This window comes from Gadus chalcogrammus, chromosome 23, assembly GCF_026213295.1.
Source record: "Gadus chalcogrammus isolate NIFS_2021 chromosome 23, NIFS_Gcha_1.0, whole genome shotgun sequence".
Lineage (NCBI taxonomy): Eukaryota > Metazoa > Chordata > Actinopteri > Gadiformes > Gadidae > Gadus > Gadus chalcogrammus.
The window spans coordinates 5,711,585-5,723,563 of NC_079434.1; the positions used below are offsets into that span (position 1 = coordinate 5,711,585).

The 11,979-nt window shown below is 44.3% G+C and overlaps 1 long non-coding RNA gene across 2 annotated transcripts; it reads left to right on the top strand.

The window, feature by feature from the left end:
* Nucleotides 1–1,034: 1,034 nt before the first annotated feature.
* Nucleotides 1,035–8,119, top strand: LOC130377062 (uncharacterized). Of its 2 annotated transcripts, none has more exons than XR_008894126.1 (6): nt 1,035–1,086; nt 1,173–6,504; nt 6,830–6,916; nt 7,076–7,151; nt 7,307–7,418; nt 7,658–8,119. It is a non-coding gene; the product is annotated as an uncharacterized LOC130377062 (long non-coding RNA). The 2 variants fall into 2 exon arrangements; XR_008894125.1 differs by having other exon boundaries at nt 7,681–8,119.
* The last annotated feature ends 3,860 nt before the right edge of the window (nt 8,120–11,979 follow it).

Sequence of the window (11,979 nt, forward strand, 5' to 3'; positions counted from 1 at the left end):
TTATCTGACACTTTGGGGGAATAAATGTTGTTCAAAAACGGTTTGCAACTGTGTGCCTTGCCATCCTTTGGGTTTGAAAGTCTGGTTTATTAAGGTTACATAATACCTTCACCCGAGGCGGGGTGTGACAGTCTGCCTCGCTTGTATTCATTTTACTCTGCAATAAGTTTATATAATAAACTGCGTATTTTGTTTATTTAGATAAAGCATTATGAAAAAGTTTGCATGCACAATAAAGCGTACCCATAAATTTGGCGTGCAGCATTTTCATTTTCCCTCTGGGCTAAGCCCCGGATGTTTATGAAACCTAGAAATCCCCACCCAAATCTATTCTCGCGTAGAGCCAATAAAAATGCGATATGCGTGGAAGGGAGACGGGAGGAGAAAAGAAGTAGAGGGGAGAAGAGAGGAGTATTTAGTGACCAGAACTGTATGGAGTGTATGGGGGGGGGTGTATCTATATAGTTTGTATCTATATTAAGTTAATCTTTGGTGTCTATTTGGTGTGTTTATCTTTATGGAGTGTATCTATATGGTGTGTGCGTGTGTATATATATATATATATATGGTGTGTGCGTGTGTGTATATATATATATATGGTTTGTATCTATCGTGTGTATCTGTGGTGTGTGCGTGCATATGGTGTGAATCTATATGGTGTATTGGTTTGTGTGTGTGGTGGTAGGCGATGTCTCCAGTTTAACCAGTGAATGAGTCTCTCTGGTCTCTTTGATGAAAGCTTCCTTCTCACACACACACACTCACACGAGGACACAGTAAGGTGACTTGAATGAAGACTTTTTTTGTTTTGAATCTAAATCAGTCAAATAAAACTCATCCCTTTAATTAAAATGAGGGGGGTCATTTAAGATCAAAGACAGAGCTGAAATAGCCTCTCGCTGTTACCAAGGCGACCAGAGGGCGCCGAACCTGCGTTGAGTTTTACTAATAGCTCACCTGCCGCAGCTCGCCTGCCAAGTGGTTTTCTTAATTAGTTAATTGGTTGCATCTGGTGCGTTTCACTTAAGAGGGAACTGGACAGTACGTTGGTGTCCTCCACTGTTTGGCAGTGTAGCGTCTCTCAACGTATGTTGTGTTCCCAGAAACCAGAACTTGTGTGTACTGTTTTGTTGAGGTCTGTGACTTATATAACATCTCTCCCTGTTTCACAGGTTAAAGACTTTTTGAAGTAAAGAGGAGCATCTCATCTGAACCTGATGTGAGTAGAATTGTGTGGCAAAGCACAACTGATGTGACGTGTATGTTGAATATAAATCATTTGAAATTTGGACCATGATTAAACTGTTCCTTCCTTCAAAGGTCTATCATGGATATTTAACTGCAGTTCTGGGAGTATCCCAACTTAACCATGAAGATGAACTGCAAACTAAGTCATTAATTTCTCATTACTCTTGGGCACATTGATGTATTTTGGCTTCCTGGTGAGTTAACCTGTTACCTGAAGGTTGATCTGAGTAGTAAGGATGTTTTATTGGTTCATGGGTTTCTTAGGTGTTTGGTTTATGTTGGTTTTAATGATTTGTTAAAATGGTTAGGCTCCACGTTGTTGTTGTAAGCTGGAGTAATGGGTTGGGTTCTGATATCTTCAGTCTTCTTTCATTCTACTCTCCTGAGCTCTGCATCTTCATCACTTGTGTTGCGTTACTGATGAGGGTGTCGTCTGAGTGAGCGGAGGTGCATACTGGGATACAGAGCTGTCTGAAGTCTACAGGTCCGTAGACACGCCCCCTCAGGGGAAACCAAGTGTTTGAGAAAATGTCGTGACGTCAGTTACATGGACTGGAATGTTCTTTAAAATGGACTCGGGGATTCCGAAGGAGAAACACCAGGGGGAGATGAGGGGGCTCCTCATCTCAACGACTAAAACACAACTTCAGTCTGACACAGAGAACCATGGAACACATTCAACAGTCCCCTCCAGGCATCGTGACTCCTCAGGAACGGTTTCATTTCCATGAAGGTCTTATTTGGGGCCATCCCCAGATGGATCCTGCTCCTCAAGAGCCACCCCCCTCCACTGTGTGGTCTTCTGAACAGATGACCTCCTTCCTGTCCTCAGGCTGACTAAAGCTGCACCGTGTGCATCTGTGAAGGCCCCTCATTCAGGAAACCACTGGACTACAAAGACATGACTTCAGAGACGTTGAATCAACCTGGGACATATTTTGGAGACGCCAAGCATAATCCATCACCAACGTGTGACGCAACTGAAGAATGTGGCACATAAGTAATCGTCTCTGGAGACATTCAATTTCAATTCAATTCAATTTTATTTGTATAGCCCTTAATCACCATTACAGTCTCAAAGGGCTTAACAGGCCAAATATTTGTGACACCCCCCTTTACCCATGCCCCCACACGGGCAAGAAAAAACTCCCTTGAATCAGCAAGGAAGAAATCTTGAGAAGAAACGCAGTGTAGGGGATCCCTTCTTCCAGGGATGGTCAGGAGTGCAATGGGTGCCACAAATGGCATACAAACATGTACATCATATTAAAATGGTGATGGGGTTCTGGCCGGTTATCCATGAGGAGAGTCCAGGCATCCAGTCCAGCACCCGCAGCACGCTACAACTGACAGAATAGTGAATTAGAACGGAAAAGTACATAGTGGGAATGTATAATGTAATAAGAAAAGCACAAGCAAACAGAGTAGTCTTCACTACGCATCTGTTGTTTTCACACTCCAAATTAAAGATTGTAGAGGTGTGTTTTAAGCTTACCTTTGAATAGCTCCACAGAGTCAGCTTCCCTGATCGCTGATGGCAGCCTATTCCATAAAAAGGGGGCTCGATAGGCAAATGCTCTCTGTCCAGCCGATTTCTTTTTAACCTTCGGCAATGAAAGAAGGCCGGCTCCCGAAGACCGGAGAGACCGAGAAGGACTATAAGGAATAATCAGGTCCTTCAGGTACAATGGAGATAGTCCATGCAAGGCTTTATAGGTTAGCAATAGCACCTTAAAGTCTGATCTGAAAGTTATTGGTAGCCAATGTAAAGAGGCGAGAATAGGTGTAATATGATCAAACTTTCTCGTTCTGGTCAGCAATCTAGCTGCCGCATTGTGTACCAGCTGTAGACTCTTTGTAGTAGAGTTCGGTAATCCCGAGAACAGTGCATTGCAATAGTCCAGTCTTGACGAGACAAACGCATGAATCAGTGTCTCTGCATCCACTACAGATAACATTGATCTGATTCTTGCAATGTTTCTCAAATGGAAAAAGGCAATTCTAGTTATACTTCTTATATGCTGATCAAAGCATAGTTGAGGGTCAAACAAGACACCAAGATTTCTGACGGATGCACTCTGTGGGATGGCGAAGCCATCCAACCACAGAGACATCCTCAAACTTTTCCCGGTCCCGCTTCGAGCCGATAATCATCAGCTCTGTCTTCCCAGTATTAAGCTGTAGGAAGTTTTGTGACATCCAGCCCTTCACAGCAGCCAAACAGGACTCAACCTTTTGAATCTGTGCAGAATCCCCGGAACATTGGTTGTTCTGTTCTGGGTGCCCTGGCAGGAGAGCTGGGGGGGGTGATGAAATGTTATTTGGCATGAGGTTTTTACCCTGCATGATTGTTTGGCCTTTTATGGCTCAGTGGTGTGTGTGTTTGGGTTTGACATGAGATGGATGATTTGTGAGCATCGCTAGGGTTCTACTGTGTATGTGTCTCCCACTCACACCTGGCTTGGGGTTCTACGTGCCTGTCCTGGGTTCTATGTGTGTGTCTGGCTTGCTTTGACAGTGATAATGTTCATACGGGGGTCTTTGTGATTGGCTTGGGATATTGGAATGGTCAAATAAATCATACCTGATGGACGGCCACACGTTTACTTAAGGGCCTCCAGTAGACCTGAAGAGCCCTGAGCGACGCCCAGGAGCGATATTCAACACACTGGGCAGGAAGGAGAGTATCCAGATCAAGTGTAAAAGGATGCAAGCGGCGTGTTCAGATCAGTGACTTGAAACTAGGACTACACCAATCAGGATCAATGGAGGATGGACACCTAAAGGCATTCACAAGGAGAGTCTGACGTTGGAAAGGGACCTAAATGGATATTCAAGGTAACCTTCAGACCTGTAATGAGACGGCTCTTCCTACCTTGCTGGATTGATGGAGAGCCTTGTGGATCTTGTCTTGCTCTCAGTTGCACGTCTTCTCAGGCTGAACTGTATTCGTTTCGGACCGGACAAGCTGAACGATTGGTTCCCTTAAATCAGAACCAGTCCGGGAACTCCAGCTCGTGCGCTCTTCGAGCTGAAGTTGTGCTCTTCAGCTGAGGTCAGGAAACCTTCACTGGGGCTTCAAGCTGTAAAAAGGAGAATGTTTCAAAGTGTTCCATGGTACTCTGATGAGGACCGTTGTTGTGTTCCACTGGCTGAGAGGAAGAACCCTCACATCTTACTCTTGGCCTTTCTCCTCTGAGAATCCTGGCGCCATCTTGAAGGATATTCCAGCTCATGTAATTGATGTCACGACAGATTCTCACACATTTGGTTTCTCCTGAGGGGCGTGTCTATAGAACTGAAGACTTCAGACGGCACTGTATCCCTGCATGCATCTCTGCTCACTCAGACCACCCCCCCATGAGTAGGATGCTACATTCTAGTGATGGAGATGTAGAGTTTTATAAGTAACAAGGGAGCAGACAAAGGTGATTAGAACACAATGGCATGTCAAGTCTGTAAATCTTTAAACCATGAAGATGGTTGGATAGTTCAGGAATTGGGCTTCTATTTATTATGAGCAGTCCTTTCGCTCAGATGCCCACTTCTCACTGGACCTGTACATGTGTTGGCTGGCTTGCATGATTTGCTGTTGGTGATGAGGCGGTCAAGGTGACGTTGCAGGGCTATGGTCGGCTCTCTGTGAGTTCAACGGTTAGATTTGCTCTGTATGGTTTGTACCCTGAATAATCTAGATAATTGTAAAATGGAGACACTGTTTTGTAGTGAATGATTCCATTGTTCTTAGGCAAGGATTTGAGGTTTAAAGTTGTTGTGGGACGTACATGGTAGTTTGGTTCTTCGTACGGTTTTGAGTGATATAACATGTACACACTGGGTGCATAATAATGTAAAGGTACACTGAATGGTAGTAATGACCAACAGCAACAAACAGATCTCGTCAAGGTAAGTCTGTTGGCTGTGTTTTAATGTAGACCATCGCTGGACTTCAGGATCTTCCTCCGTTCAGCTCAAGGTGAGGAGCTGGTTCTGTTTTTTCTTTGGTTGGTTCCGGCCGGAATGTTCGGATTCCAGTCGGACGGTTTGTGCTTCCCGCCGTGGAAGGTTCTGAGTGCCGTCACTTGATTTAGTCCCAATGGTTAGCATAGAACGTTGTAGTCTTGACAACCATTAGAAACCACCTGGCAGTTAGTTGGTCAGGAGTCCCCTGAGGGAATCTGGCTGAACGTTCTGGATTGTATTTGAGTAACCTCGAGCCGTTGCCAACGGAAACTATTTTTCAGTCGGTTTCCATTGGGAATTGTTGCCCCTTATCTTAAACAACTTAAATTTGATATTAAATACATACTGACAAGTAAGTCGTACAATACAGTGTTGATAATTTCCGATGGTTGCGCCGTACTTTTAACCACGGTGACGGGACTCTCGCTGCGTACAAAACGGCGTTCTACTTGCGGCCCCATTTTTGACATCAGTGAAGGCTGAAAATCATTACAAGGTGGAAGACAATTTGACATTTCTTCAAAGGAACCCAGCACCTGAATATGGCTGAGTATATTTGATTTAATATCGATATTGCTTACTGTTCTTTGTTACTTCAGCTTTTGTACGTTCTAAATATCTGCTGTCATTAATTGCCACAGAAGATAAACCCTACCCAATGGAATGACGTTAAACAAAGACTTTGGTGCAGATTTACCAACTGGATAATATCAAAGCTAAAATATTGGCCTTCATTCCCATATGTTACAGTAGAAGATACTCTAGAACTGTACAAGGTTAAAAAGGTAACATGTAGTTTGTACCATGGTGTCTGCCTCCACCTCCTCACCCAGAGCAAGACCTCCACCTCCTCACCCAGAGCAAGACCTCCACCTCCTCACCCAGAGCAAGACCTCCACCTCCTCACCCAGAGCCAGACCTTCACCTCCTGTCAGAAGTCCTCCAGAACAGGTCAGTGCACTGGTGTGTGAGTAGAGTCTTCTCAGGTCAGTTTCAATGCATGGCCTGAACCACTTCTTTAAACTTGTGGACTGCTCTGTCTTCATTCCCAAAAACGGGATGCTCATGTCTGGTCTCAAGTCCTTTCTAGCCTTGAGTTATAAAATAATAGTTCAATTAATTGTAACTCGGTTTCAGATGAGTCAATTGAGTTATTTTTGGGCAAATTCTGATATAACCCTGCTGCTGTATCTGAAATGCGAGGCTGAGAGGCTGGGGTCCGGAGGCTTGTGGTGCCAGGGTGGACCGGAGACTGAGGCTGGAGACCAGCGGCCTGCAGCACCGGACCAGAGGGTAACCGTCACCAAGCTCATCTGAAACACTAAAATCCACGGTAGTTTAGTTCTGGTTTTGATCATCTTATGACTTTAAATCTGTGCAAAGCTGTGATTTGAATTAATTCATATGGGGGTTATGCAAGAGTCATATGACCCATTATTGTTGCTAGTGCTGCTACGACCGTAGTGGATGAATTGCTGAACGTGACAATCTGCAGACGTTGTCTAATTGAAGTGTTTAAATTAGTCTTCCATTTTAAAAGTGAACCTCAGATGCAGGAGGTGGGGTGTGTTGCGTCCCCAGGTGATTTACTGCTGAGACCAACTGTGTTTGTAACCAGACCAGCTGATGGAGGAGCCGTGCTGAAGGCCCTGCCTGGTGGAGGAGCTGGTGGAGGCCCTGCCTGGTGAAGGACGTCTGTCGTGGGGTAGATGGAGCCTGACTCTGAAGTGATCATCACACTGACTGCCACTTCTCGTAGAATACTGCTACCACAAACTACCGGCGTTTGTACCATATATACCAGACGACTACATCTGTTTTACCACATGTTGAAGCAAGACATCCGATGTTTGTTCCGGACCAGGACTCTGTCTGAGGGGAGCTGCTGGAGGAGCTGAGACGCTGGAGGACGACTAGGAATCGACCAACAAGGATTCCTCGTAAGTTTGTATTTACTTACATGGTTGACTTAAAGGGCAAAATACAGCTGTTACTTTGACATGCATTAACCAACTACCGCTGTGTTTTCATACTAGAACGGAAATACTGGAAATAAAGGGCTTAAAAATAAGACAAACTACATGTTTGTTACCAGACTTTAGGGCCGGACTCGGGCTGTTTGTTCCAGACCAGGACTCTGGCTGAGGAGAGCTGATGGAGGAGCCAAGACTCTGGAGGACGACATCACTCCACCAACCAGGATCCTCGTAAGTTTGCATAAAATGAACAGAGTGGACTTGTTGTAACGCAGGATTAGTTTGTCCAGTACAAGTTACGGCATACTACTGTGTTTGTTTACCAGACAAACTAGAGCTGCTACTTTGTTACGCGCCATTAGAGCCCAACTACTCCTGTGTTTGTGACCTTACATTAGAGCCCAACTACTACTGGGTTTGTTACCTGATATTGGAGACAAATTACTACTGTGTTTGTTAACTTACATTAGAGACAAATTACGTTTGTAACCAGACCAGGAATCTGGAGGACTGATGGAGAAGCCGTACATCTGGAAAGCAAATCCTGAGGACAACCAGGACTGTCTGACCTCCAGTGGGAGTGATCTTCTTGACCCAACATGTAACCGTGTGCTTCCACACGCCTTTCCCTCACATCTGTCACTAACCTCACTACTTCACTACTCTCTACTGCTTCCTCTTTTCTTCCTTCTGGTTCAAACCTTTACACTGAAGGCGCGCCTTCCTGCCCTCAGAGGGTTCAGAGTTAGGGTTGAGAGTCAGGGTTTAGAGTCAGGGACAGAGCTGGTCAGGGAGGACTGCTTTTACACAAACCTCTTCACTTGCTTTCGGAATGGTGGTGACATTTTGAAAAGATTCATTTGGGAAAATGAAAATGTCTACTTTCCTTTACAAAAGTGTACTAAACTATTGTCATGTGTTTTTGTTTATATATTAAAATCCCACATTGACTTCTACATGTTTGTTGCGGTTCATTTAATTGTCCTTTAACTTGGTTAATGTCAAGCTAAATTCCTGCAATACATTTAATATACATGATTGTTATTCAGTAATGTTCAATTAATCCATTTTGTAAAAATATGAAACCTCCATATTACTACTAAATTCAAGCCTATTCATGTATTTAACAATGTACACACTACCCCGCAGGCCGTTCTCTGCTACTACAACACGTTCAATCCACCAACCCGTCTCACATTAATGTACTACGTTGGTTCAAACGGAAAATGTAGTTTGGTGTGAGACTGTTGTCCAGCAGAGGGAGCTGTCAGACACCTTAATTATACAGGAATGTCTGTGTATTTACATTTTACAATGTTCATGGGCTGGTCTAGTTTGTCTGCAAATAACTCTGCCTCCAGCCACAGGATTGGTCGAAACATATGAAGTGAAAGAAATAAAAGCCCAGTTCACCATATCTGAGGTCAGCTGCGGTCAGATTTTGGATCATGAATGTATTGAGTGAACGACGTCTGAGCTAAATATTAACCACCTGGTAGCCTACTTGGTGTGTTTCCTGGAGCTCGGAAGACGGCAGGACGCGTGTTTACCTGGTCGATTAGGCCCTGAACGCAGACCCTGAACCCAGACATCCTAATCACAGACCCTGTGTTTAATTAGCCCAAAATATAATTTTTGGGTTAAAATGAAAGTAAAAAAATGTATAAGTACTAGCCTAGTCTAGATAGTCCTTCTGGCAAGAGAGTAAACAGTTTAAAAACATAACCTTTTTACCACCTCAAGTGAATCAACCTATCCTATCCCCAGTCAGATGTGTGTGTAAAGTGTCTCACTTGTATTCATTTTACTCTGAAATAACTTGAATGGAACTTTAGACATTTGGGGATAAGCAGCACAGCAGTCAGGTAGCTATTTTAAGCTATAATAAACAGCGCATTTTGTTTATTTAGGTGAAGCATTACGAAAAAATGCAAAATAAAGCATAGAAATAATTTTGGCATTTCATTTTCCGTCTGGGCTAAGACCCGGATGTTAATGAAACCTAGAAACACCCCATATCTTACGTTTTATTTATGTTTTTGTTAAAATGCACACGTGCATGTTGCAGAAAATGTACAACAGTGCCCTGGGGTCACACATTTCGGTGCGTCGCTTAGCAACCGAAATACGCTTGGCTTGGGTTACCTAACTACTTCAGGAGTGATACGAAAGACGTGAATCAAAGGCAAAAAATCCCCTATCCTTGACAGTGGTCAATGGGAAGTCGGGAAGGCCCAATCAAGTGAATGGAGCATTCCACAGTATTAAGAAGTGCCGTGTAATGACACAAGGGAATGAATAACTTGACCTGTTCACAGAGAGTGGTGCTAGCATGTTATGCTGGCCTTGTGTTTGGTCTAATTAAGAGAAGCCCATTTATGTACAAATGCGACTACTCATGTTAATTTGAGGGAAATGCGTCTCTTACATTTACATTTAGGACGCTTTTATCCAAAGCGACTTTTACTAAGTACATTTGTCATAAGAAAGTGAAACAATACATCACTGTAGGTACAATAAGGATGTTTATAGAACCAAGTGCAAAGCACCAGCAACCACTAGGTTAATCCATTCCCCGTGTTCAACATAGATAGCTATGATAAGATGCTACATCTAAGTAGCCTACTTTAACTAAATATGACATCCAATTAATGCATGCATTAAGTGCCAGGAAGTACAACATACAACAATTAGGAGGGGACAGACTTATGACCTCTCTGCATGGCCAGTGAGTCCTGAAGCAGTTCAGGATGAACCTCCAAGTGGCAGCTGACAGAGGAGGGAAACCAAAGTCCATCTTTAATCACATTGATGCTATCTCAATTGTTCCACAGTGAAATTATATGCGTATTTTTGCGTAGGTTTAACTCATAAGATGGCTCATTAAATATATTGCTAATATCCTCCAATCACATCACAGCAGTGCAATTAGTTTCTGGTCAATTCACATGAACCACACGTATGATTATGAATCACATCCCAGTATATCGGAACACATGAGGTTTATCTCAGGACTCCATCAGGAGCGATGGACACTTCCAGGGTCAGGGGTTTGATTCCCACACGGGTTAGAATCCCTGTATGTATTTAAAAAGGATTAACAAAGCTTATTTAATAAAGCTAAAGTAAAACAGAGTCACACACACATGATAGAATGCCCCGATACATCGGTGCTTCAGCGGCTCTATGATGTCATAAGAAGGCCCATTCCAAGGCAGCCCTGGCAACCAGCCTCATGTTCCACTTGAGGCAGTTCAAGTTGGACGAGCAGAGAGATTGGATGATAATAATTCAGCATTGCTAAATTATTATCGTGCGAGAATGAATTTCTTAGCAAGCCTGTGTTGCTGGCCCTGCATCGCACCTCAGGTACGTGAGACCCACCCGATGAAACCAGTACATGAGTTTCAACGGCTGTTGGAATTCCAGAGGATCTTGTTGCTTTCCTTTGAAGAAAATCCAATCTGCATGTACAAATACTTCTGTACTTCTATAATATATATTACTGTACTGTGTGATCATTGTTCTGTGGTGTTCCTCCTCTCAACAGCGATACCAGGCGAGTCCTGCAGCGGAGCAGGTCGACCCGACACGGCCCACAGAGGGCCAGGGCCTCTCTGTGACTCTCTGCAGCGTCGACACGCTGAGCATCAGCAGTGAGGACCACCGGGACCCTCCGGGCTCCGACCCCTCCACCCACTCAGACCCAGCTCCGCCCCCCGAGAGCAGGCTCCACCCCCAGAGGTCCAGGCCCCGCTGGGGGTGGCTACGGCGTTTTGGCCTCCCCAAGGTTGGTCTCACTCTACTGCACTGAGAGGTCTTACTGGAGGATCGTAGTCTGTAGTCGTCCTCCTTTGGATTAAAGTGTCCCCAAAGTAGGCTTTATTTATTCAAGCTGTATAGCCATAGCCCATATCAAACTATTTACTTCAGCTTATATAGTTGAATCTCAAATTCATATGTTAGAAGATCTATTCTCTATGTCTTGTGTAACTGAAATCTCTTTTTCCTTTATCTACCGTATTACTGGCAACAGCGAAAACAGGAGCAGAAGTTGACCGGAGGCGCTGCCCTGTTTGGTCAGCAGCTCAGGTGATACTTTAAATAACTGATCATTTACACACACGAGGCCTATCCCCACTACTGCTGGACCTAACATGCATGTTCACATGGACAGTCACCTATTTATTTGTGTATTTATGAAGTTTATTCATAACGTGCATTTAATGCACATTTTGTGTACATTAATATTATTTTGATATTCTAGGACCTTTATCTTTCACTTCTATTTTAATATCTTTATATATTTTTCTGTCTTAAGCGCAGGAATTGTGATGGTACATTTTTTTGAACATGTGTTTGGGTCTGTGTGTGTGTGTGTGTGTGTGTGTGTGTGTGTGTGTGTGTGTGTGTGTGTGTGTGTTGTTTTTGACCCTACTAGTGAAGTCACTAGACCGACGCCCCCCCCCTCCGAGGTGGCCCAGGTCGGCCCAGCCACGGGCCAGGGCTCCAGGCCGGCCTCCCCCACCGAGGCAGGGCAGCTCCAGGAGGATAGAGCTGCTGCCCTGAGGTAGGTACAGGAGGAGAGCACCCCAGGTGACCCCTGGTGACCTCTGGTGACCTCCGGTGACCTCGGGTCTAATCGTAGATCTCCACATGGATACCGTTCTCCAAATCGAAACTAGCGTTGTTAAATGACATCTGAATGTAATGAACTTTGAAAAGCCTCTTGATCTGCTATAAGGTACCACATTGGGAGGGGGGTACAGTGTTCTAGTGGTGAGGATGTTGG